We start from the raw sequence: 26,012 nt of genomic DNA, 5'->3' as shown, positions 1-26,012 counted from the left end.
TCCTGATGGCATCCATCTTTGATACAAACCCAGGCCTCAAGACCTCAATTTCTTTTCCACTGGCAGCCTCGAGTCTCCATCCACCTCTCATTAATACTCTGATGCTAGGGTTGTCCTGGTACTCCAGGTTCCAGGGCTTTAGCCAACGCCCCCTGCCCCCAACCACATTAATCAAGCAGTTGGCTCTTGCAAGATCCCTTCACTCCCTTCCTTGCACTTAATTCCAGACTGCAGCTGGCCCAGTATCCCATGAACTGCAAGTACCAGGGACTGGGTTAATGCCATGGACAAACCCCTCCTCTTTCTTTCTGCCTCCCCCCGTCCTTTGTCAAAACCAACTGCTGAACATTTACCAACATCGTTCACAGCTGTGCTTCCTTTGAGCAGCTGAGGATGAAAGCTTCTCTACGCAGTAGAGATAGGTGTGCATGCAATCATATTGCTCTTAATCTCCATGAGATTGTCAGGGGCAGGGAGCAGAGAGAGAACAGATGTATTTAGCAAAACTTAGAGGCATTCTAGGGGCAATGAAATCAGGAGGATCCTGAGGTTTGACTAAATAATCTAATTCCTTAGGCCAATGCTTCTCCAACATTCACTTGCAGACAAATCACCTGGAGATTTGTTAATAGGCAGATTCTGATTGACAAGGTCTGTGGGAAGAAGCTTTGACGTGATGATAACATCAGAGGTCCCACCAGCCTGTGGACCAGGCGTTCAATAATAAGGGGCTAAGTCTCCTTCCCTACTCAGTTCTCAACTTGTTGCCACTGCTGGTTCCTCTAACCTGCCCGAAATTCACGATTTGTGAAATGAGAGTATAGAACTGCCTGGTCTCTCAGGCCTATGAATATGAAATGTTTGATATAATGTGTTATATTTTGGTCAGCTCACATGTCACTTCTTCTCTAAAATCTTTCCGAATTCTCCAGTGGACGTTCTCACTCTGAGCTCCCTTCATGCTTCAGTTCAATTCAGTTTAGAATAGTTCAATTCAATATAACTCAGAAGCCTTCACTGAACATGTCAGGTTGTAAGTTTCTTTCTTTGAGCCTGAAGAGATGATGATGCCATTTACAGAAGTGGAAGATTTGGTTATACAAATGGAAGAGGAGACTTGGGGAGAAGATAACCAAGTTTATTTTTTCCCCCACACATATTTATGTTATTTCAGTCCATAAATTTTCTTGATAACCAATTTATACTTGCCTAATATATGTCATATTCCTGTAATATGTAGAGGTGGAGAGGCAGCTTGGCATGACACCCTCTAGAGCCAGACCACATGTGTTTGGAACTCAGCCTCAGTGTTCCCTAGCTGTGTGATCTTGGACAAGTTACCTAACTTTTCTGTCCTTTAATTTCCTTGTCTTTAAGGTGAAGATAATAATAGCACCCACCTCACAGGGTTGTTACGTTGTTAGAGTTGACATTTGTAAAGCACTTAGAATATTACTGATATTGGTATTTTAAAGAAATGTTTGTTCAAAAAATATATGCCCTGGAGGTGTCACCCAAGAAAAGTGAGTGTAGGAGATATAGATTTGGGAACTGTCAGTATATACATGTCAGGACTTAGGAGCAAAAGATATTTCCCAGGAAGAATGTCAGCTGCAGAATGAATGGTAAAGAGAGAAAATGGATTCTTTAGGGAGTACCAATATTTAGGGGGTCAGCAGAGGGAGAGGATTCAATAAAGGAGACTTAGGAGTGGTTTCAGAAGTAAAGATAACCCAGGAGAAAGTGAAATCAGAAACTAAGTAGGTAGAGAATTTCAAGAAATAGGCTGTGGTCAGCAGTGACAAACGCCATAGCAACATCCAATAAGATAAGGAACAAAGCAGGGCCAGTTGTTCATACGGCTAATAAAGCGTGTTTCAGGCTACGTATAATTCCTCTTTCTGCCTGTCTTCACCCACTAAGCTTTGAGTCCTCAGCGTAAAGGTTCGAGTTGATTATTCAGCCTCGTCCACCCAGGGGCTTGCACATGCCTGCAGCACAGCAGGGCTTGCTCTGCGTTGCTGAAACCTTATTTTCGTAGCTAGACTTCCTAATGACCCTGGTTCCTTAGTAGCCCACGTCACCCTGCTTGTCTACTGAATAATGGGACAATAAACAAAATGGAGAGAATTTCAATTCTTTCTTCTTGAGGTCTGCAAGAACAGTCTTGCTCAGTACTGGGTATCCTTTGCATTGAGCTTGGACCATTGCAGAAATTGAAATGAGGTCTTAGGAGGACTGGGGTGGGGAAGAACCGGGGGGGAAAATCTCAGACAAGACCATCTTAATGGCATTCCTAGCATCTCCATGCAGTAACTGCAGCTCTCCCTACTCGCCCTGTGTGCACTAGCGTGTTCTCACAGCTTGAGTGCAAGTCTGGACCTGAAAGTCTGTTTGCTTCCAATGGCTTTCTGGTGGCTGCCATCTCTGCCCCATAGGAGACCAACTGACCACATATGGGTGGTGCTGACCTTTAAGGCCCCATCCAAACTCAAGATTCTGACCCGGGTGGCAACCTGAAGGTGATAGTGGAACAGAGCCCAAGAGCCTCTCTAGGTGGAGCCCGACGATGGCTAAGGGGGATCTTCTGGGCGTGCAGCTCTGCGCTGGGTGTTCCGGCTTCTGAAGGGTTGTAGGATTAATTGAGACAGGCAGGGAGGGAGGCTGGAGAGCTGGAAGAGGGCGGGTGGGGGGTGGTTGGAGTGTGTGGGTTGTAGGACTGCAGAGCCCCCTGCTGAGAAATTGTAAGGAATGGGGGTGTGGGCTGGGATGTGTGGGGAGCTCTGACTCACGCAAGTGTTGACAAATAGGCTAGATTCCTTTAACGCCGCTGGACTTTGCTCTTTCAGGATGTACAGCCAGCGTCAGCACACTGCTAATGGGGCTTTGAGAGTCTCCTTTTGATGAGCGCGTCCCAGAAAGCAGGTATTAGCCATTTCTGCTGGGGAGGCAATGAAGGCATTTGCAGCTGAAATCGGCTTTCCTGGATGCCCTAATAAAGCAGAGACTTTCAAAGCCCCATTAGCAGTGTGCTGACTGCAGCTTTACATCTGTACTAGCCCAGTTCAAGAGCGGAGCGTTGGACACTCACATCCCAAACCCCTAGGAATGAACTACCTTCAGACAGAAGTCAGCTGTCCATGAGCTCCTTGGGAGAGAGACTTATTCTCCCTGTCTTGGGGGATGCTAGTCTGGTACCTAGCCCAAAATAGACTCTTAATAAACACTGACAGAATTGGCAAACATCTTTGGAAGGTGGGGAGTCTTCTGTTCAAGGGAGTTGGAGCATCACATTATGAACAGTTCCTAGCATGGTGTTGGCCCTTGGTAAGCACTCAGTATATGCTTATGAGATGAATGAATGCAGGGAGGGCTAAAGGGGAAGGGGAGGGCAGAGATGGGGAGTGATAAGGAAAAGTAGCTTTTCCCTTGGGCCTCCATCTGCCAGGGCGTGGCTGCGTGCTCAGTCGCTTCAGTCATGTCTGACTCTTTGTGACTCCATGGACTGTAGCTCTCCAGGCTCCTCTGTCCATGGGATTCTCCAGGCAAGAATACTGGAGTGGGTTGCCATGCCCTCCTCCAGGGGATCTTCCCGACCCAGGGATCCAACCTGTGTGTCTTACGTCTCCTGCATTGGCAGGGAGATTCATCACTGCTAGCGCCACCTGGGAAGCCCCGCACCTGCAGTAGGAAGACTTTATTTCTCCCTTAGCCAGAAATAGCTAAGCTTCTCTACTAAGTAGAGAGCCCCTGGTCTCCCTGTCTCCCTGGAGTGAAGGCAGTGGACCTTTCTCTAAAGGTGGGGAGTGGAATTCGGGCAGAGGGGCCCTTGTTGTCGGACTCTTTACAAATTGTGTGTGCCAAGGAATTAACAGAGATGGGGTGATATTCCTTCTGGATGAGATAACTAAGCCTCTCAGAAGCAATGTGCCTTGTCCAGATGAACACAGATGTAAATGATGGCGCCAGACTTGAAATCCAAGTTGGTCTGCCTTCCAAGCTCCCATCTCTCTAACCACTTCCCACTTTCCCTCTGACCACAGATCCCTCTGAGGCTGTCACTCTGCATGTCAACTGTTTCTAAACAGATGACCTTCTCTGCCTGCTTGACTCATGGGCACCTGCCCTTAGTTAGGTAGTGGTCTAGAGGGGGATCATCCCAGGTATCCATCAACTTCTTCCCTGTCCATGATCCAAAGCAAATTCTTGTGGGAGGGGGTGACAGATAGACCAGTGTAGCAGGCCTTCTAGTCATCAGTTTCCAGGGACCAGACAGTATTTCTCCAGGTGGATATGCCCTCCTCACCTCTCATCTCTTCTTTCTGAATGCATGCAGTTCCAGACAAGACTTTCCAAGAAGTTCTGGAGAGGAAAATAAATAATAAACAAATAAATGGACTGAAATAGATAAACACCTACCAGCTTGCCCTTGCATGCTCATTCTTTGACTCAGAACGTGCTGGGTCCCCGAAAGGTCTTGTGTCTGCCGCTGGTGTGTGACTGCGGCTCTGGGCCCCATCATTCTGCCACTTGAATATTTCCAGTCAGGCTTTAGTCACTGCACATCTTTGAGAGTCCTGTAATCAGAGAAATTAACTCTCATCAGACACAGGAATTAATCTTTGTTAGTGTTGTTGTCAGTCTAACTTTGCCTTCCTTGGTGCCAGAAGAGAGGGGTGTCCTAGGAGGTGACACTGCCACCACGGCCAAGGGCCTCCATGGGGACATCGGGGGCTTCACCCACAGAATAGAGCCTGGCTCCTCCTCCTGCATACAGGGTATGTAGTTCCCCAGAGGAGTTCTGTCCTGGGGCTCAGCGCTAAGCCGTGCTATGTTGAGTGACTACAGTATGCGAGTAATGTAATGGTGGCGGAGGAGGACTGGGGCTTTGGGAAGGATGTTCCCAGAGCAAAATGGCAACCAGCTAGGACTCTTAGATGATGATCCACAATGGAGGGAATTCTTTACCGTTTACCACTTTGCCAGACTATAGACCCGTCTTTTGAAGCCAGCCTTCAATGAATGTGTGTGTATATGGTGGGGACACCCTCGGTTGCATTTGTGAAGTTTGAAGCCAGCTTTGGGTTTCTCAGCATCATACCATCTCCAGGCACAGAGAAGGCACAAGGCAATGAATATCAGGTTGCTACAGCATAAACAAACATGACATGAACACAGTCTCCTGCAATATAGATTTCCTATCGTCTCATTTGCTCATGAAAACTGTATTATGGAGAGTCGTCTGTTAGCATCACACTTATTCACACCTCAGCACTTGCTTTTGTCAGTGTCAAGCTATCTGCAGACGCATCAGTAGTCACCAGTTGTCATCAGCGTTCTAGAGCAGATTTCCATTTTAAATTACAACATTCTCCAGCTTAAATGCTTCTTTTCTCAGGCTTAGAAAATCTCGGGGTCTTTGTTTCTGAGTGGGGGGTGCTACAGAAAGCACTGGGAATCAGAAAAGAGGACATTCATCTTGGTTTGTTACCATGTATTTTGTGACCTGGGTAAAGTCCCTTCCTTTCTCTGGTCCTCAGCTTCCCCATTCGTAAAATGTGGTTATTTGATGAAGTTTGCAGTGAGTCTTCGAGCAGCTACTGGGAAAGCAGAGCAGGGGAATGGCTTTAACTATTTGTGATGGGGAAAGAAGGGGGTCATAACTGCTTTATAATTTGGGGCACAGTGACTGGAACTTATGCCACTTCCAAGGCCACAGGAAGTAACCCACCTGGATACTTCTGTTTCACACTCTCCATTTCTTGGTTGATTGCTTTCTCCGCTACTGAGATAAAAAAGAAAAAAAAGAAAAGAAAAAAATTCTTCAAGACAAGTCACTTTCTCATTGGCCTGTGACATGCTACTGAACCGTCTACATTATGGATGCAACCATGGATGCCGCCAACGTTGATTCATACGTTAGTGACCTCACGGATCACTGACAGCCATGCCACCTGGCAGGCTGCCTGGAATTCACCAGGGCCTGTCAGAAGCCCCAGCTGTACCTCCGTTTTTGCAGGTGACCACAGGCCGCGTGGCCACCCTTGAGTTTCAAGCCTACCTACCATTGTCAGTCTGAGGAACAATTACATCCTCAAATCAAAAGTCAGGAATTCTAAGAGGAGCATTGCCGCTCATGGAAGTGAGTGGCAACTTGCAGAAGTACAATGAGATAACAAAGTCTCTTTCAGACATCTTTTCATAATTCAAAGCCCCAGGTAGCTGATAAACAATGCACCGCCAGCCTGCCGGAGTTCTTGCTATCTTGTTGACTGAAGCATTCATTGTGAGGCTTCCCAGGTATCTTATTATGGGGGAATGGAGGACTCTGACCACTTCTGCATAGTGTAGATTAATCTGCAGACGGCACGACATCTTTACTTCGTGGTCTTTGTCTCATCGGGTGTCGTGAGGGAGGGTGAGCAGCTTTCTCTGGTTTTGAACACTTGCTTTTTCATCTTTTTTGCTGCCTTTGATTTTTACTTTCAGCTCCAGGGAAGACAGGTTGTCATGGATAGAGCCTCATGCCCAGCGTAGCACGCTGTGTGCTGGAGGAGCATCCCTCTGAACACTCACCAGTGGGTTCAGTGCCAAGGTTACCAAATCTCCTTCCTTGGCCTTCATGCTCAAATGATCTCATCAGATCAAACAAGGAACACAGCTACAGACCCACCCAAAACAACCATCTCTGCCACCAGTGCAATCCTGAAACTCCTCCCACACGTCGAGTTTCAGGCAATGGAAGAAGGATCAAAGGCTGAGTAATAACAGATCGTTGTCATTTTCTGAGAACACGGGTACCACTGGCAGGAGAAAAAGTCACTATTTCCCAAACTTGCAAACTGACCCCTTGTTCACGGCCTGGGTCTTAAATAATGCTACAGATGTGAAATATAATAGCAATGGGACTAACATCAGTTTGAAATAAGCTTTCCCTTTTTCTTTTTCTGTGATTTTTGAAAATCAGCAAGCAATGCTATAGAGGAAAACAGTGGTTTTGAAATCAGAGTGGAAACTGTCTGAGTTTCCACCATCTCTGTGTCCCTATTTACAAATCTGTAAAGTGGGGATAGTAATGCCTTCTTTTCTCTTGTTTAGAGGTTAAAGTGTATGTAAAGAGTCAAGCACATAGTAGGTGCTCAGTAAATGGAAATGCTACTTGTATGGGAGCACAATGAGAATATATGATTCCAAGATATTCTGTAGTTTTTTGGTTCAGATTTGCCAAAAGCTACCAGTATAGGTTTAGTAATATATTTGGTCTGTGAGTAACAAAGTGGGCAGATTTCTCTGCCTGGGGGCTCCCTGTGATTTTTCAGGAAGATGCAACCAGTAAAGAAATCCTTCTATTTTTCTAGGTCAGAAGGACTATTGCTGGTGTGGGTCCTGCATTGTGAGATTTGTCTGATTTGAAAAAGAATATTGGCCACAATCCCTTATCAAACCCCCATGGGACCAGATGTGTTTCAGAATTCAGAATTTTTTAGATTTTTGAAAAGTAATATGCTACAGATCCTAGATGTTACATAAAACCTGCAGCAGAGTCAGGAGCAACAACTTGGAAGAAAACACTGTGCCGATTTCTGCAGCAAATATTCATCTGAAGTGGAATAAATGAGGTCTACAAAGAAACTCAGGTCAGTTTGGGTCAGGTTTTATTGCCAAATGAGTTACAAGGGATCTTTCAATATTCAGAGCTTTTGGGTTTCAAAATTGCAGATTGGTGGTTTATAATAATACTAAAGATGATGATGAATAATAACAACAGTTGCATGTAATAAGTATTCTTCTTGTACCAGAGATTCTAAGTGCCTTACATATATTTTCTTATTTACTCTCCAACAACAGTCCTGGCAGTTGGTATTATTACCTTCCTTTTAGTGAGAAAGCAAATCAACTCAAGACATAGTAAGAAACTTGACCAGGGACATATAGACAGTCAATGGCAGCCTTAGGATTTGAACTTAGATCCAACCTGATTGCAAAGTCAGTGCTGGTAGAAATATAGATTAATGCTTTTCTCTGCATGGTGGGAGGTTGCCTCACACTGGAGTGCAGAGAATTCATCTTGTGGATGATGGAATATTTGCAGGGCTATTTTAGCTCTGTGATTTGAGCCAGGCTAGAAGTGTCTTAAAGAGACTAGTGTGTGTGTGTGTGTATGTGTGTGTGCGCATACACATGCACTCAGTTGTGTCCAACTCTTTGCACCTCCATGGACTATGTAGCCCACCAGGCTCCTCTGTCCATCTGATTCTCCAGGCAAGAATACTAGAGTGGGGTGCCATTTTCTCCTCCAGGGGATCTTCCTGACTCAGGGATGGAACACACATCTCCTGGATTAGCAGGCGGATTCTTTACCACTGAATCAGCAGGGAAGACCTAAAGAGGCTAGTACCTGAGAGGAATAAAGGGAAAAGTGGTAAGTGGGGCATAGGTGACCTAAACCTGGCTGTTGCAATATTGGAAGCCAACTACGCAAGCCCATCCCAGACAGCTTTTGACCTTGGTCTGATTTCCTACCCTTAAAGAAATGCTTCCTTTAGCATCAAGTGGCCTTCCTGGTAACTCAACTGTTCAGAAAGGGTAAGTGACCTGCCTCAGCCTCAGCCCTGTGTGTGACCTCTATTGTGTGGGTTGAGTACTACAGAGGAAAAAAAAATCCTAATGAGCCTTAATGGGGGAGGAAATGGCCATCCTAAAAATAACGCTAGGCCCTGTGGAGTAATGACATCATTAGCCAACCCCAGCCTTGACGGATTCTAAGCACTTTTGACCAGACATTTTATTTTAGCACAAGATGTATCAAGCAGCTCTATTATGCTTGTCAGCCCAAGCAAGGGTGGTGAGGCAAAAATTAAGTGAAAGGCGCCTGGGAAGGGCCATGACACTTGCTTTAATCACATTTTACATAATTGGGAGAGTTGCTATTTCCGAATCTTTGGTGACTGTAGGTCTTCATGACCACAACAAAACAGATCTGGGAAGAGAAGAAATTCCATCCTCTGGAGAGGAGTTGATGTTCTGATTTAATTCTAGGTCTTGGGGAGGAGAAGGGGCCTGGGGAACTGGGTTAACCAAGAGCTGCTGAGACAGTAGTGGGCATCATGGTGATTTCCGCCTCCCCAGGGTTATCCTTCTCTATTTTTTTTTTAATTTTTAAAAAGATTTATTTACTGTGCTGGGTCTTTGTTGCTGTAGATGGGCTTTCTTTAGTTGAAGCAAGTGGGGGCTACTCTCTCTAGATGTGGTCCTTGGGTTTCTCATTGCAGTGGATTCTCCTGTTGTAGATCACTGGCTCTCGGCACGCTGGCCTCAGTACTTGCAGCCCGCAGGTTCAGTTGCTCCATGGCACGTGGAATTTTCCCAGACAGGGATCAAACCCATGTCCCTGCATTGGCAGGCGGATTCTTAACCACTGGACCACCAGGGAAGCCTTCTGTCTCTCTTTAGCTAAGAAGGTGTGAGCATCTTCCTGTGGTCCCAACCCTAGCAGGGCTCTTAGGACTATGCATGAAATGGCAGTTCGTTATTTCATCTGTCCTCCATGAGATCACAGACTCCATGAGGGCAAGATTGGGTTCATCCAGATCTTCCTTCCAGCACTCAGCAAAATGCCTGGCAAATAGCAGGATGCTTACTAAAATATGCTCATTTAGATTAGTGACTATGAATTCATTAATATTAATAAATGGTGATGGGTGATGTTGGACATCTATTTGTTCACCTATAAGGATGGAAGAGGAAGCCAGTCCTTCTCCAAGATGGTAGAGTGGTGACATATCCCCTGGGCTGGGAGCAAACAGCCTGGAACCTGTGGTTTTAGTCAAGTGGTTCTGGCAACTCAGGCTACCTTCATGTAAGTAATGATAAAACCCTTTGTGTCTCCCAGCTTCACAAGGGGACTGGAGGAATAAATGACATTCAACCTAATTATGGTTTCGAGAGAAATCAGCCTACTATTGAATCTCAGATCTAAAGGATCTTCCCTTTTCCATCAGCAAGCATGGCCATGGGGTTGTTACCCGGCCCGTGGGGCAGGGAAGGTGAGGAGTGGCCACTTTGTGTCTTCTAGCCACGTCCTTGTTTCTTCTCCCCAGAACAAAGCGACAGCTTCAGCGCCTCCCTCTCTCCCCGCTTCCTGTGCCCTCCTTTCCCACTCGCAGTCCTCACTCAGCCTTCCCCTCTCTTCGTTCTGGCCCCCTGGGGCCTGTCATAATTAGAAGAGGAGGAAGGAGGGGAGCCATCCTAGCCCACTGGGGCTTCCCAGGGAGTTAGGGCTGCGTGCTGGGGACACGGGGCTGCCAAGGTGTCTGTGTCTTTCTTCTTTTCCAGCCATGGTGCCTCCCAACACGGGCAGACCCTGTCCTCAAGTCAAGGAGGATCCAAGGCCAGGAACACATGGCTTTGCATATAGATATGTGTATAGAAAAATGTGTGTGTATTAAGATGTGTTACAACTGCGGGTGTGAATATATGATGTGCTGTGCCACTGGGGAGCCGTGTAGCAAAGGTTGTTTTTATCCGGAAACTTTAATCTATGTCAACTTTAGGAATTCAGATTCTCTAGGGAATCCCTATGGACCATCCCCTTTTTCAGTTTTCTCACTGCTCCCCCAGATCCTCCCTTCTCCCTTAATAATAAAGGAAGCAGTAGACAGAGTTGATGCTCAGAGCCACTCTAAATCTCTCCCCCTCCTCCCATGACTATGTGTTGGCCTGAGCCGAGTACATCAGGCGCGGTGAGTCACACGCAGGGACTGGGATGCAGGCTGTTAGAGCTTCCGCTGGACCAGTGTCTCACCCTTGGGCTGGCATTTTCCTGGGGGTGCTAAAAGGATCATTAATCTGTCTCCTTGCTATTTTTCTGCCCCAGCCAAGGGAATGACTCTGGCCTATAAATCAGCTCAGTACAGAGTGAGAAACTCAAGGAGGGATCCAGTAAGAAGGAAAATAACCACTTAGGAAGGATACAGACCTGAGCTGTGAGACCCAGAAAGTCAGAGGAAGGAAGAAGAGTGATCTTTTGAGGAAATAACAAGAAGAGAAAAAAAATTGTACCAACCCAGCAGGGCCAGATCTGGGACAAAGGAGATCTAGATTCTGGTCTTCAAGATGTTATTCTAATCTTCTTGTTTCAGCTAATCTCACTGGGCTACAACTAGGCCATCTGTTCAGGTGGGCTCTCTCCAGGTCTTGCTCAGCCTTGAGCCTTCATGGGAACTAGAGCATGTGCAGAGAAAGAAAACAAATTCATACATGCAAATGACTCCAACCCTACATATTTACTCCTGCAAATTAATTAATCAAGAGTACCCATGGTAAAGATTTCTAAGGTGCACTGGGAATGCTGGGGAGCAGTGTAGCAAGTAGAATGTGTCTGGATTCAGGTGTGTTCCTAGTTTTCTCTGGGTTTCTGGATTTGTTGTTGTTCAGTCGCCAAGTTGTGTCTGACTCTTTGCGACCCCGTGGGCTGCAGCATGCCAGGCTTTCCTGTCCCTCAACATCTCCCAGAGTTTTTTCCAAGTTCATGTCCATTGAATCAGTGATGCCATCCAACCATCTCATACTCTGTTGCCCTCTTCTCCTCCTTCCATCAATCTTTCCCAGCATCAGGGTCTTTTCCAATCCATTAACCCTTGGCCAACACCTCAGTTTCCTCATCCTTTAAGGTTAGTTTGAACTCCAGATTTCTGTGATGATGGCTGTTGTCTCCACAGTGATATGAAGCACTCACATCTCTCAGTGACTCTCCAGCATCTTGGCTGTGACTGACAGGAGCCACAGCTAGAAGGGAGAAGGGGAGGCCTTGATGGGGTCCAACACTCCACATCCCACTCAAGCTCATTGCTCTCCAGGCTGTATGGCTGGACCACTCCTTCCTGGGGCAAAGTCTGCTCTAGGGGCTGTTATCATCTGAGAGTCAGCTTGGTGGTTTAAAGAGCTCAGGCTCTAGAAAGAGAGGTATTTGGGCTTAAAAGCCACCCATGAATTATGTGGCCCCTGGGGAGATCCTAAGCATGCCTGATGGCCTGTAATCATATCTGTAAATTGAAAGTATTAGTCACTTAGTCATGTCTGACTCTTTGTGGCCCTATGGACTGTAGCCTGCCAGGCTTCTCTGTCCATGGGATCCTCCAGGCAAGGATACTGGAGTGGGTTGCCATTTCCTTTGCCAGGGGATCTTTCCAATCCAGGAATCAAACTCAGGTCTCCTGCATTTCAGGTAAAAAGGGTCACAATACCTGCCTTCTTGCTTTCTTGTGTTAGAGAGAAAGTATAAAGACCACCTAGCAGAGTGGCTTAAACGTGGAGTCACTCGAGGAACAATTATTATTACTATCATGGGAGTAGTGGAGTTGAAACTGGGAAAGAGAGAGGAATAATGGAAATGAAGGTCCCCTTCAGGCAGCTATGTCATAGACCAAGTAGTGTGTTCACAAATCTGTGCATGCCCATGGGTCTGACTGTGTGTGCAATTGTGTGTGACAGTGAGTGCATATGTGTGTTTGAAAAAATGTGTAAGAACAACACATACATGTGCAGGGAGCTTAAGTCGTGCTCTGTGACGACCTAGAGGTGTGGGATGAGGAGGGAGAGAGGCTCACGAGGGAGGAGATATATGTATACACACAGCTGATTTACTTCCTTGTACAGCAAAACTATCACAACATTGTAAAGCAATTATACTCCAATAAAGAATATGTGTATGTGTGCACACATACATGAATGTGTGAATACAAACTTGGCTCTGTGTGAGCATGTGAGTGTGTCTGTGTGTGTGCTGGGGAGGAGATACTTTCTAGTTCTCCAAATGGACCTCACCTCTTTACTCACCTCTCCTTCTACCTAGAGGGCGCTTTGCTCCCCATCCTTTTACTAATTTATCAAGATTCAACTCAGGCTGCCTCTTTGTAGCCATCTCTGCACTCATCCTTTCTTCTGTTTTCCTCTGCCTTTACCTAGGGAAGCAGCAGCAGGTGGAGGAGTTGATGGTACAGGCTCCAGGAGTGCAAATCATGGGTTGGAATTTCAGCGCTTTAACTTGTAGCTAAGTGATGGCAGACGAAAAGAGTTCCTTGACCTGGACCTGTGGAAGCCTCAACATCCTTATCTGCAACATGGAAATAATAATGCTGTCTTCCTCATGAGGGGGATAGGAAGGTTAAAGAACCGAGTGCATTTACAGCGTTTTCTAAGGTACCTGGTGCATCATAGGGGCTCAGTCCGTGTCAGGTGTCATCACTACAGTACTGCTGCATTTGTCATGTGGTATTGTACCATTAGGATGTTCCATTTACATATTCGTTTCCCCAAATCTGTGGACTCTCTGAGAGCAGAGGTTTCTCCTGTAGCATCCATGCTATGCTTAGTTGCTCAGTCATGTCTGACTCTTTGCAACCCATGGGATCTAGTCTGCCAGGCTGCTCTGTCTATGAGGATTCTCCAGGCAAGAATACTGGAGTGGGTTGCCATGCCCCGCTCCAGGGGATCTCCCCAACCCAGGGATCAAACCCAGGTCTCCCACATTGCAGGTGGATTCTTTACCAGCTGAGCCACGAGGGAAACCCAGCTAGCATCTACCTGGTAGCTTTACATCCAGGAGTAATGGAGCAGAAATTTAAAGAAAAGGAAAGCATTGCTTATTTTTTCTCATCCCTAGTTCTTAATTTTCCCCTCCCAGGCCTCTCTCCTTCATGCTGCTGTCAGAAGGCAGAGAGGAGCCTGGAGTGCAGCTCACTCCATGAAAGACGTCCTCAACACATAAAGATCCCCGCTGTGTCTATACTTAGCATTCGGTGCCCACATTTATTACATCACCAAGGCTATTTTTTCCTGATGTTGTCTTCAATGGACTCAATTGAAACACCAGAAAGCCCCTCCTGGCCCATCCATGGGTCCAAGGCCAAAACTTCTGGCAGGACAACATCCTTCTGTTGCTGCCCATAGAAAGTGCCCTGAGGCACCCCGGGCGACTCATTCCTCAAACATGTGACACCCAACCAAACTGCACACAGGGGGAGAGAAGGCCAGCTCACCACAGAGAGCTGACCCCCGCATGCCACAGTGCAGAACGCAGACAAGTCACCCATTGTAGGGCACATGGGCTCTCAGTCTCCCGAACTTGTTATCCTGTCTTAGTTCGCTCCCATCCCTCCATCTTCTAAAAGGGATTGCAGCCGAAGGGAAACTTCACTGATACAATGGCATCAGTCCGACCATCTGCCGAGATTGCTATTGATTTGTGTTCCCTTCAATGAGTCCTGGGTGCCCAGAAGCCTGCTAGTCAGAGCATGTCCTTATGTGTCTGCTATTACTCAGTCCATTGTCTAGGATTTCTGCTCTAATGCCACCCTTTGGCATCTTCTCTTCTGGACTCCTTGTCTGGAAAGACCAAGCTTTCTCCAACTGGGACCGCTGCCCTGAAGCTCATTCATGTTGGGGTCTAAAAGTTCTTGTTTGTGTTCTTTCCTGGGGTGGATTCCATCTCTTTACATCCCTCTGCCCATTACTAGAGTCTTGTCACATGTGGCTAGATTATCAGTGCTGTATCCCTTCCCTTTGGCCTTGCTGATCTCTGATCTTTGAGAGCCCTCAGCCCAGTTTTGTGTGAGCAGCCATATACACAGTAGACTTTTGGGGTCCATCTCAAATTTCCAGCCAGCAAGGTTTGTCCAGCTGCTCTCAGAGCTCTGGGGATTATGTGAAGCAGTGTGACACCTGCATGGCTATTGATTTTCTTTCTCCACCCTTCCCCTGTTTAATGGTAGCTGATGGTGTCATTCCTGAGCATGAGGTTTGGCTGATGTGGGTGTGTGCATGCATGTACGTGAGTGTGAAGAGAGCAAAAGAGGACTTCAGTTTGAGATGTAGTCAAAGTGACGTGGTTCTAGAACATTCACATAGAGATCATTCAATAGATGATTTGATATATGAGGGCAGGACTCAAAGCAGACCTCAGACCTAGTGGTCATCAAGGCATGGAAGAACATTGAAACCGGGTATCTGTTTGGGAAGACCACACAGAATGAGAAGAGGTGACTTCTGAGGCCTGACTCTTGAAGTTTCCCAGCACTTATGGGATGTGGGGTGGGAAGGGAGTTGCCATGGGATCTGAGAAGTAACTGGAGAAGTTGAAGTAGAATTGGAAAAGAATGGCTGCCCTAAATCCTTGGAGAAAAAGAATTTCCAGAAAGAGGAATGGTAAGTAACGTAAGGGTGAAGCGTGGCTGCTGGATTTAGTCATATGACGTCATTGGTGACTTTCAAAAGAGCTGTTTCAGTGGTCGAAGGGCAAAAGCCTACCTGAAGTCAGCCGTGGATTCAGTGTAAGAAGTGAGGGTGCTTTGGGAAAAGCTGACTGAGAAAAGAAGGGATGTTGGGAGATAGTAGCTGAGGAGGAGTTTAAACTACAAAGAGGGCCCGTTTGATTGTTTTGATTTTAATGGAAGGGATCGGTATATTTTTGAGCCCTGAAGGAAGTTCAGTTCAGTCACTCAATCGTGTCCAACTCTTGAGACCCCATGGACTACAGCATACCAGGCTTCCCTGTTCATCACCAACTCTTGGAGCTTACTCAAACTATGTCCATTGAGTCAGTGGTGCCATCCAACCATCTCATCCTCTGTCATCCCCTTCCCCTGCCTTCAATCTTTCCCAGCATCAGGGTCTTTTCCAAGGAGTCAGTTCTTCACATCAGGGGCCTAAGTATTGGAGTTTCAGCTTCAGCATCAGTCCTTCCAATGAACACCCAGGACTGATCTCCTTTAGGATGGACTGGTTGGATCTCCTTGCTGTCCACAGGACTTGAATGAGTTTTCTCCAACACCACAGTTCAAAAGCATCAATTCTTTGGCATTCAGCATTCTTTATGGTCCAACTCTCACATCCATACATGACTACTGGAAAAACCATAGCTTTGACTATAGGGACTTTTGTTGGTAAAGTAACATCTCTGTTTTTTAATATGTTGTCTAGGCTTGTTGTAGCTTTTCTTTCGAGGAGCAAGCGTCTTTTAATTTCATGGCTGCAGTCGCCACCTGCAGTGATTTTGGAGCCCAAGAAAATAAAATCTGTCACTCTTTCCATTGTTTCTCTATCTCTTTGCCATGAAGTGATGGGACCGGATGCCATGATCTTAGTTTTTTGAATGTTGAGTTTTAAGCCAACTTTTCACTCTCCTCTTTTACTTTCATCAAGAGGCTCTTGGTTACTCTTTGCTTTCTGCCATATGGGTGGTGTATTTTGAGGGAAGTAGAGAGTTAAATATAATGGTTATGAGACAGGCTGGAACCTGGGGCCTGGGGCCCTTTGCTGCAGTGGTTATGCCTGCAAGATAAATGTCTCCTTGAACAACAGAATACAAAGAAACTATAAGACACTAAAAATAACTGCATGCATGCTCAGTTGAGGCAAACTGTGTACAACAAGATACAAAAAGACCAAAAACCCAACTGCCACCTCTGAAGAGCCCAGTGCAAAAGCAGGGTGTTGAGAGCAAAAGCAGGGTGCTGGACATGACCTGTTCATACAACGCCATCAGAGAGGTGCGCAAACCACATAAACCACTCCTCCAACCCAACCTCTGGACACAGCCCTCCCCCGACCCTGTATAAGGAACAATGTCTCTTGCCCCACCTCTTAGGGAGCAAGGGAGGGAATCTGTTACTTATTTTCACTCCTTCCTGCTGCAGCAGGAGCCCTAATAAAGCCTTGCCTGAATTTCTTGTCTGGCCTTTTATCAATTTCTATTGATTAAGGAAGGCCAGGAGCCCTGGTCGGTAACAGTTAAAGAGAGCATGACTGATGGAGAGAAATGGTGCAGCAGCAGGCCTGGGATGCTGAGCACAGGTGATGAACTACACCTTCACCAGGAGAGGGCCACCTCCTTGACTTTGGACTCGACCTAGCAACCATTAGATGAAGCAAGGGACCAGAGGATGTCAGGTGGCCGATCAGCGGCCTACCGTTTGGCAGAGAGAATCCACAACAGACAGATAAGTGTGGTCTGAACTTGATATATCTCAAAGAATGAAACTCTCCAAGTAGCACATCAAGGACTCTGACCCACATTCACAGTGACCCATGCTGGGACAGGAGGGGTGGCAGGTACCGGGAAGTGCTCCATGGGACACTTGCCTGATGCTAATGGGAGACATCAGTCTCGCCAGGAGTTGAGGGTCACCGTGGGTGGCATAGCTCTCCTAAGGGAGGTGCTGGCCAGGAGGTTTCCCCTTGGGGACTGATTGCAAGGCTCCTCCATGGGGCCCTTCTTTGCTCGCCACCATTTTTCTTCATTATTTCTGCTATGTCAGCCGTCATGTTGTCAGTTTCCTCTCAGAGCGGCGATAAATGGCGCCTCTCATGTTGTGTCCTTAGGGGACACCTGTTATTTATTTCGATGATGGGCAAGATGCCATAGCTAATTAAGAAAAATTGTGGGCTGCCCACAGCCAAGCCACAGATTCATTTCAGTTCAGTCCCACAGTCCTTCACCCCACACTGGAGCCATTTTCCCCTAGAGCTGGTGGCAGGTGGGAGCATCACTCCCTCCTTGTATCCCTGAAAAGAGCCCCATACCCCTCTTCCTGCTCAAGGACATGGGGCGTCACGGGACCCAGCTGGGCTTCTCAGTCTTGGGCCTCTGTGGGGGGAGTCATTCAAGTCCATCCCTTCTTTCCCCCAAGAGGAACCTGGAGAGCCAGCCAGCAGAGTGCCTTCTCCTTCATGACTTGGCAGGACAGGAAAGGCAGCCTCTGTGACCAGGGTCACTCGGACACAGTGACCCAGATAACTGAAGTGACACCTGGCTCACGCCCCTGTTACCTCGGTCAGCCTAGTCTGAGCCGCTCAAAACAATGGATGCTGCTGGCCCTACCCGTATGTGGCTGGTTTCTTCTGAATGTCCCAGATTTCTGGGCCCTGTTACAGGTAGTGGAAACTTTGTGTATATGAGGGGAGACGATCTTACTCATGAGATGCTCTCTGGGATCAGCACGGTAGGGAGGGGGCTCAGGGTGAGAGGTGAAGGGTTATGTGGGGGTCGTAGGTGTTAGAATGGGGTGCAAAGTGGGGGTGGATGAATCTTTGTGTGAAGGCATATCACCAAGGTGTGTTTTTTTTTCCAAATATTTATTCATTTATGTGGCTGCATCAGGTCTCAGATGCGGCCTGAGGGATCTTTGTTGCCGCATCTTTCATTGCGGCACATGGCCTTTGCATTTGTGGCATGGGACATCAGTTGCTCCGTGGCCTGTGGGATCTTAGTTCAGCCCCACAGTCCTTCACTCCAGATTGGAGCCATTTCCCCCTAGAGCTTGTGGCGGGTAGGGGACCAGAGGTGTGAGCATCACTCCCTCCCTCTGTCCCTGAAAAGAGCCCCACCAGGGATTGAACTTGTGTCCCTTGCATTGCAAGGTGGATTCTTAACCCCTAGACCACCAGGGAAGTCTCCCCAAGGGGTTTAAGAGGACACTACCGCAAGGACCAGTGAGTTACACATTCCCTGTGTTCCCTGATCCCTAGATCTTATGGAATTCTTGGAAGAAATTTTCTTCTAACTTCGGGTGCCCACATCATTTCTGCGTCTGGAGGACTCTTTACAGTCCCCACCAAAGCGGCAAAGTATGGCTGGGATTCAAGAGCAGGCGAGGGGGAGGCAGGCATGGCTGCACTTAGAGGAGGTTAGCTGGAGATTGGGTTCAAGCCCAGCATGAAGGCACCAGCAGTCTTTGTGCCCCAAAGGGGACCCAAGGGGAACCTGAGCCCAGGGCTGGGGCCGGCAACATCAGGCCCACTGTACCCTGTCCCTCAGTCAGGGTGCCTGGCATCCAGCCCTTCCTGCTGGTCAGGCTATCAGAGCCCTGCCCAAGAAAAAATTACATTGTATTTGGAGCCCTGATAACTTCAGAACAGGCTGTTTTCTTCACACTGGGAATCAGCACAGCTTTCCCTTTTATCTCTTCTTTGATGTCACATTTGTACTCACTTTAATGCAGAGTCCAAGGGACAAAGGGCCCCTATGTGTGACTCCCTCCCCCATCTGGCCCTGACATACTCCTGGCAGACCACAGAGATGCGATCTGGGGCTGGTTTTCCAAGGACCCATGGCTTCAGAAATTGCAAATGTCTTGGATTAAAACCAGTAGGGCTAATCTGAATGTAAGTTGCTACAATACTGAAGAAAATAACAATTTTCATCTGACTCCCCAGTTCTGGGAAAGAAAACATTCACAAGAAGACAAGGAACAAAGAAGAAAAGGGAAAGGAAAACACAGGGATGCTTGACTTTCGACCCCATTTTGTCTGGACTGGCTGTGTTGCACTCTGTAGGATTAATGCTTATTCCGCGTCTTGCCTTTACTAGATTCCTGGTCAGATGCAACCTCTGGAGATCACTGGGATCACCCAGGGGATCCTCAATGTTCTAGATCCCTGAGATTATACCAGTCCAGATCTAACTGGACTAGGATCAAGCTGCTGACCTTGATCCAGTTAAATCAGACTTGATCTCCTGATCAGAGTTGATCAGGCTTGCTCTTCCAAGTCCAGATCAGCTACGGATCAAGAGTCCCCCTCTTGAAACCGCAGGGAGAAACGGTTTTGCAGTTATGGAATAAGATTGGTTGTTTAGTTGCTAAGCCCTGTCGGACCCTTTTGTGACCCCATGGACTATGGCCTGCCAGACTGCTCTGTCCGTGGGATTTTCCCAGCAGCAATACTGGAGTGGGTTGCCTTTTTCTACTCCAGGGATTCTTCTTGACCCGGGGATCGACCCTGCATCTCCTGCATTGGCAGGTAGATTCTCCATCACTGAGTCACCAGGGAAGCCATCGAATAAGATAGGACTTCTTTATTACCCCTGGAGGTGTAAACACTTTGAAACTTTCAGTCCCTGTGTTTTGTTGCTTTTTTAAGCAACTTTGCCTCTGATTATTGACCATTTCTTGGAAGGTCAACTGTTAAGCTGAACAGGGTCAGCAGAAAACAAAGGAAAAGGAGTAATCAAAGAAAGAACATCAATACAGAAACCCAGTGTCCCTTGGAAACTCTGGGAACCCGAAATTCATCCAGCAGACTTGAGATCTTTGACTATCATGGCGATGAGTGTGTTCCAGAAGTGGTGTGGGATGCTGGGGATGGGCTGGGGGGTGGTAGCAGAATTCACCCTCCAAGCTCTCCTAGGACCATAGTCAGCACTACAGTGTAGCTGTCGTTTTGCTTGTCTCTGCCATTGTGCAAGATCTCAGAACACCAGCTGCTCTTCCAGTCATGTTCCAGCTCTACATGTATAAATGTAGAGTCCAGTTTGGCAGAATGTTTCTGAATCTCCATGATTTCAGAAACATTTCTCCAAGAACTAGGATTTTTTCATCCAAGTCCTTCATTACTTCTCTCTTCAAGCAAGAATTCTGTATTCTTTCCTTACTTCATTTCATTTAGAAAGAACTGGCCTGAACACATGTCTAAGAGTTCACCGGACAGATGGTATTATTTTCTACCACACATTCAGCAAGCGTTTATGCCTGATTCAGAATGCCATGTGCTCTGCAGGTATTGCGTTTACAAAGATGAGGTCACTGACTTCAAGGAAGATACAGTTTAATGGAGGAGACAAACCTAGAAATAATTAACTATGATAGAAGGCTGGACGGAATAAAGGCTAAATAGCAGCATTTGAAATGACTTCTGCCTGTAAATTCAATCAGCTGCTATCTGAGTCTGGGCTGAGCTGCTGGCGACCTGAGGAGTATGGTCCTTTTCCTCTAGTTCTTCTGAACTCACTCAACATCCTTCAACATTTAATTCCCTCCTCTGAGCGTCTGCCTTATTCCTTCTGCCAAGATTGTCTTGATGCGGTATTCCAACTGAATGACAACAATGACCATTTCTGAACACCCAGTGCCTCACAAATATCTTTAGACCTTGGAGAAATCACTGTGCAGGAGACACAAGAGAGGTGGGTTTCAACCCTGGGTGGGGAAGATCCTCTGGAGAAGGAAATGGCAACACACTTGAGTATTCTTGCCTGGAGAACTCCATGTTTCAGAGGAGCCTGGTGGGCTGCAGTCCATGGGGTTGCAAACAGTTGGACACAGCTGAAACAACTTAGCATGCATACACACACACACACACACACACACATATACATCTACCATTCAATCAGCATTTATGCCTGATTAGGAATGCCATGTGCATATATTCTTTTTCAGATTCTTTTGTGTTATAGGCTATTACAAGATATTGGATATAGTTCTGTCTGCTATACAGTAGTCCTCGTTTATTTTATATATAATAATGTGTATCTGTTAATCCCAAATTCCTAATTTATCTCTCCCCCACTTCCCCTTTGGTAATGATAAGTTTCTTTTCTATGTCTGAGTCTATTTCTGTTTAGTAAATAAATTTATTTGTATCATTTTTTAAGATCCCACATGTAAGTAAATGATATATGATATTTGCCTTTGTCTGACCCACTTCACTTAGTATGATAATTTCTAGGTCCATCCAGGTTGCTACAAATGGCATTATTTCATTCTTTTTATGGCTGAGTAATATTCCATTGTATATAGGGGCAGATGTAATTTTAAATCTCTAATTCTTATAATGAGATCTAACTCTCATGAGTTAGATCCTGATGTATACATTCCTGGAAGTACAGAGACATATTGTGATAATAATACTGGAAAAATCCCTAGTGCTTTAAAGTTTTCAAAGAGCTTGCATTCACATTTTACCATTTCATCCAATTAACCACTTACATGTACAGTCAGATGGCAGAAACATTAGTTGCCCCAAATATATCATCTGTCTGAGTGACACTGAGTAATGGCTCACCCTAATTCACGAGAGTCTCTTTTCTAAGTGTTTTACATATATTAACTTATGAGACCCTATAGGGAATAATAATTGTGATTGCCATTTCAAAGATGAGGAAACTAAGACATAGAAAGATTAAGTAACTTGCCCTGGATCAGTACAATGCAGAGCTGGGGTTTGAACTCAGGCAGTTTGTTGCTTAGATACTGTGCTATGCCGAGGATAATGCCTTCAGCTGTTTTGAGTCAAGTTTGCAGCTCTAAAGTGTCAGGTTTTAACCCGGTTCCCAGTTAGCTAGAGATCCAAAGTCTGTATGTGTTTGACTTATTTCTTAGGGGTTTCCAGGGGCAAGATGTGCTGTCTTGAATCGTGACCAGATGGCTTCAGGCAAAAATGCTTAGACATGAAGTTGTATAAAAGCATGACATTTGGAGGGAACAGTATTCAGTAGGACTGGCTGTGGGTGCAAAGGCTAGAATAGTGTAGAGGAATGTGAAAGTAACTGGGAACAGCATTGCACAGGGCCTCATGTGCAATGCTAAGGACGGTCAATGTTACATGGGAGGTGATGGAGAGACATTGCAGGACTTTGAGGGGATTGACGCCACTATATTTGTTTTTCCTATTCTGTATCAGGATAGAAAAATATTCCTGAGTCAGGATGGAGGGTAAAACAGAGGAGGTGACAGCTGGCTACCATTAGAAAGCTTTTGCAGGGGTTCAAGCAAGAGATGAGATTAACATGTGTTGACTGCCAGGCTAAAGAAGTGGCAGGGAGAATAGGGGAGATGGGAGAGACCTGAGGGCTCTGAGAGCAAATGGACAAGACTTTGTAACTGGATTAGAAGAGGCGGGGGAGGAGACATGCTTCTTTCTATTTGGCTGACTTGGGAGATGGTGATGCTTTTAACAGAGAGAGGGGAAACAGGGCTAACTGGTCTTTATGCAAGAGACAATCAATTTGGCTGTGGAAATTTTGGCCTGAGAGTGCTCTGGGAAAACCTAGTTATTGCCAACTTGTAAGTATGCAAAAAGAGTAGGTGTTTCATATAGCTCCATAAATAAAAGAACATCTATAGAATAAGATGGACCAAGAAAACAGAAAGGCAATTTTCAAAGAAATATATACAAATGGACAACAAATAGGAAAAATTAAGAAATGCTATTGAAATAATGAGAAACATATATAGATAAGATTAAAACCAATACTGTTATCTATTCTTGGTGAGGTTTTGGGAAAACTGGTACTCTTATTCACTGCTGCTGGTATATATATTGATACAATCTTATTTGAGGGTAATTTGACAATATCTATAGATGACCTTAAAAATATTTGTATGCTTGCTCCCAGAAATTCAGTCACAAGGATGGTTACTCTGTGTTGTTTATAGTAGTGGAAAATGTTGAAATGAGGTTAATGTATAAAAATTGGAAGAAAAATCTAAAAGAATTTTTGATACAGTTGTACCTTAGAATGCTGTATAGTCTTTAAAATGACGTAGAATTATATTTAGTAATTTGAAAGATAAAAATGAAAAAATATTACCAAATCATATATAAAGTATGACCAAAATTTTTTAAAGTGAGAAATTTTTATGCCAAAAATTCAAAATTTTGCACAGAAAAAGTCCATAAAGTTAGGTATGGACTAACAGATGTATTTGATACATCAGAATATCATAGCACTTATCCCTGGAAGTTTGAATTTCAGTTTTTTTGCATTTTATATTCTTTTCGCTTTCCTACATGTCCCAATCTTTGGTAGCAACCAAGTATTACTGGTGTTATGTTTTAGAATGGCTTAAAATCGAAAGCATTGGATGATCAGACTATTTTTTACGAAATGAACACATCTGAGTCTTAGGAAGAGATGGGGACTGAAGACAGAGAGTTGGGAGTCCTTGACTTACATGAAAGTGGATGAAATCAATCAGGAGGAGCAGAGGGGAGCAAAACTGAGTCCTGGAGAATATCAGCCTTTGTGGAGCTAATGAAGGGGAGTCAGCGACGAAGCCTGAGAAGGAACAGTGGAGAAATGATGGCAGAACAAGAGCGAAAATGTGCTGTGACAAAGAATAAAAGCAGGAGAGGTGTCTTTTCTGAAAAATTGTTTTATTGAAGTGGAGTTGATTTATAATTATGTTAATTTCTGCTCGACAGCAAAGTGATTTGGTTGCACATTGGTTTTCACATTCCATTGTGATTTATCATTGAATATAATTCCTTGTGCTATACAGTAGGACCTCGTTGTTTATCCATTCTATATATAATGGTTTGCATATGTTAATCCCAAACTCCAAATCCATCTCTCCTTCACCCCTCATCTCCCTTGGCAAACACGTCTTAGGAGAGGTGTCTTAAATAAAAAAGTAATCGATTGTACTGTGTACAGCAAGGAAGTCAGGGAAGTTGGAAGAGCAATTTCTGAATGTAAAAATGAGCAGAAAACTTTAGTGAGTGAAGATTCAGGAGAGTTCAGGAGGCAGAAGCCAGACAACTATGAGTTGGGTGGTAAATGCATTGTGAGGAATTGGAGATCACATGTGGGAACTTCTCTTTGAAGGATGGTTGTGGGCAGAATGTTGAAAGGACATTAGCATTAAAGCAGAGATGAATAATGGGATGTTTTTAATGAGAGGAGATTTGAGAACAGTAGGACATCTCCCATATCCACAAATTCAGCCAACTCAAATCATTCAATTATTTACAAAATACTTTAATCCAGAAAATTCCAAAAAACAAAACTTGAGTGTGCCACTCACCTGGCAACTATCTATGTGGCATTTACATTGTATTAGGTATTGTGACTAATCTAGAGATGATTTAAAGTACATGGAAGGATGTATGTAGGTTATATGCAAATACTGCATCATTTAACACAAGGGACTTGAACATTTGTAGATTTTGGTATCTACAAGGGTCCTGGAACCAGTCCCCTGTGGATATTAAGGGATGACTCGAGGCTTTTAGGGTGAGTGAAAGGAGCTGGTATGGGAGAAGAGATTGAAGAGATAAGGAAAAGTGGGGACAATTAATTGGACAAGATTTGAGGGAAGTGGAGGAGGAAAGACATCTCTTTCAGGGGGCTTGGGGTGGGGGTGGGGGGTGTCCTGGATGCTAGGTTGTGCAGCCCACAGCTGCCCTTCAGGACTGAATCATTTATCTTTTCCACGGCTGGGCATTCCCAGCTTCTTTGAGAATTGCCTCAGTTGAAAAGAGTCGCTTCAAGCAAGCCCAGTCCGGTTCTGGGGCATTCTGCATCCAATGATGGTTGACAGCTCCATCCTACTAACCCGGACAATTCTAAGGACCATCCCAGCCCCAGAGCCTCTGCAGGGTTGGGGCTGAGACCACACAGTCATGGCGCAACAGCCTGGTTTCTCCCTCTGCCCAACCTTGATTGCTTCCCTGCCCACACAGGTGTTGTCTCTGAGACCGAGTTCCTCTAATAAATCTCCTGAATATTAAGTTCCTTCTCAGAGTCTGCTTCCCAGTGAACCAAGCCAGTGACAGAAAGAATTCACTTAGATGCAAATGGATCTACATTTGGGAAAGAAGTATTTCGTTCATGTAATGTTCCATTTTCTTCTGTGAAATTGAAGGCAAGTTCATCTCATAAGGGATGTGTGCCTTTCATTGCAGTGCTGTAGTGTTAAAAGAAAAAGTAAAAATAACTTAAATAGACAGCAATGGGTAAATGGCTGAGACAATTCTGGTATACCATTTGGACAAAATATGTGGTAATTAAGAAAACAATGTATCAACACAGAACAATTGTGGTTTAGTAGGAAAGAGGCAACTCAAATCTAGAGAAGAGGTTTGAAAACTGGTTTAGGATCGCCACCATGGAAACAGGAAAGGAGGCTTGCTGGAGTCTGATAAATGGAATGCCAAGTAGCCTGATGGTCCCAAACAACTAGTGATATGATTATTGCCAATAATTTTGACAAAGAAGCAGTGATGAGCAGGACAAAGCTAAATTAATACTTTTAGAAAGCTGATATAATTGAGAGAGTATGTAGCTATTTATAGTGCTTCAGAGCCTAGGCTCTGGACTTAGGGTTCAAATCCTGACTTGTTTGCGTGAGTGCTAAGTTGCTTCAGTTGTGTACGCAACCCCTATGAACTGTAGCCCACTAGGCTCCTCTGTCCATGGGATTCTCCAGGCAAGAATACTGGAGTGGGTTGCCATT

At 45.4% G+C, this 26,012-nt stretch overlaps 1 long non-coding RNA gene across 2 annotated transcripts in view; it reads right to left on the bottom strand.

Moving 5' to 3' along the window:
• Positions 1-3,603: 3,603 nt before the first annotated feature.
• Positions 3,604-26,012, bottom strand: part of LOC139037029 (uncharacterized) — a 28,957-nt gene continuing 6,548 nt past the window's right edge. The window contains exons 2-3 of one of the 2 annotated variants that reach the window (XR_011489811.1): positions 11,066-11,223; positions 3,604-4,577 (exon numbers count right to left, since the gene is read on the bottom strand). This is a non-coding gene — a long non-coding RNA (uncharacterized lncRNA). Of the gene's footprint in view, positions 4,578-6,783; positions 8,399-11,065; positions 11,224-26,012 lie in introns of those variants that run through there. The other variant, XR_011489810.1, reaches the window with a different exon arrangement.

This window comes from Odocoileus virginianus, chromosome 10 (genome assembly GCF_023699985.2).
Source record: "Odocoileus virginianus isolate 20LAN1187 ecotype Illinois chromosome 10, Ovbor_1.2, whole genome shotgun sequence".
Classification (NCBI taxonomy): Eukaryota; Metazoa; Chordata; class Mammalia; order Artiodactyla; family Cervidae; genus Odocoileus; species Odocoileus virginianus.
The sequence above is the reverse complement of the archived record's forward strand: the minus strand, read 5'-3'. Positions and strand labels throughout refer to the sequence as shown.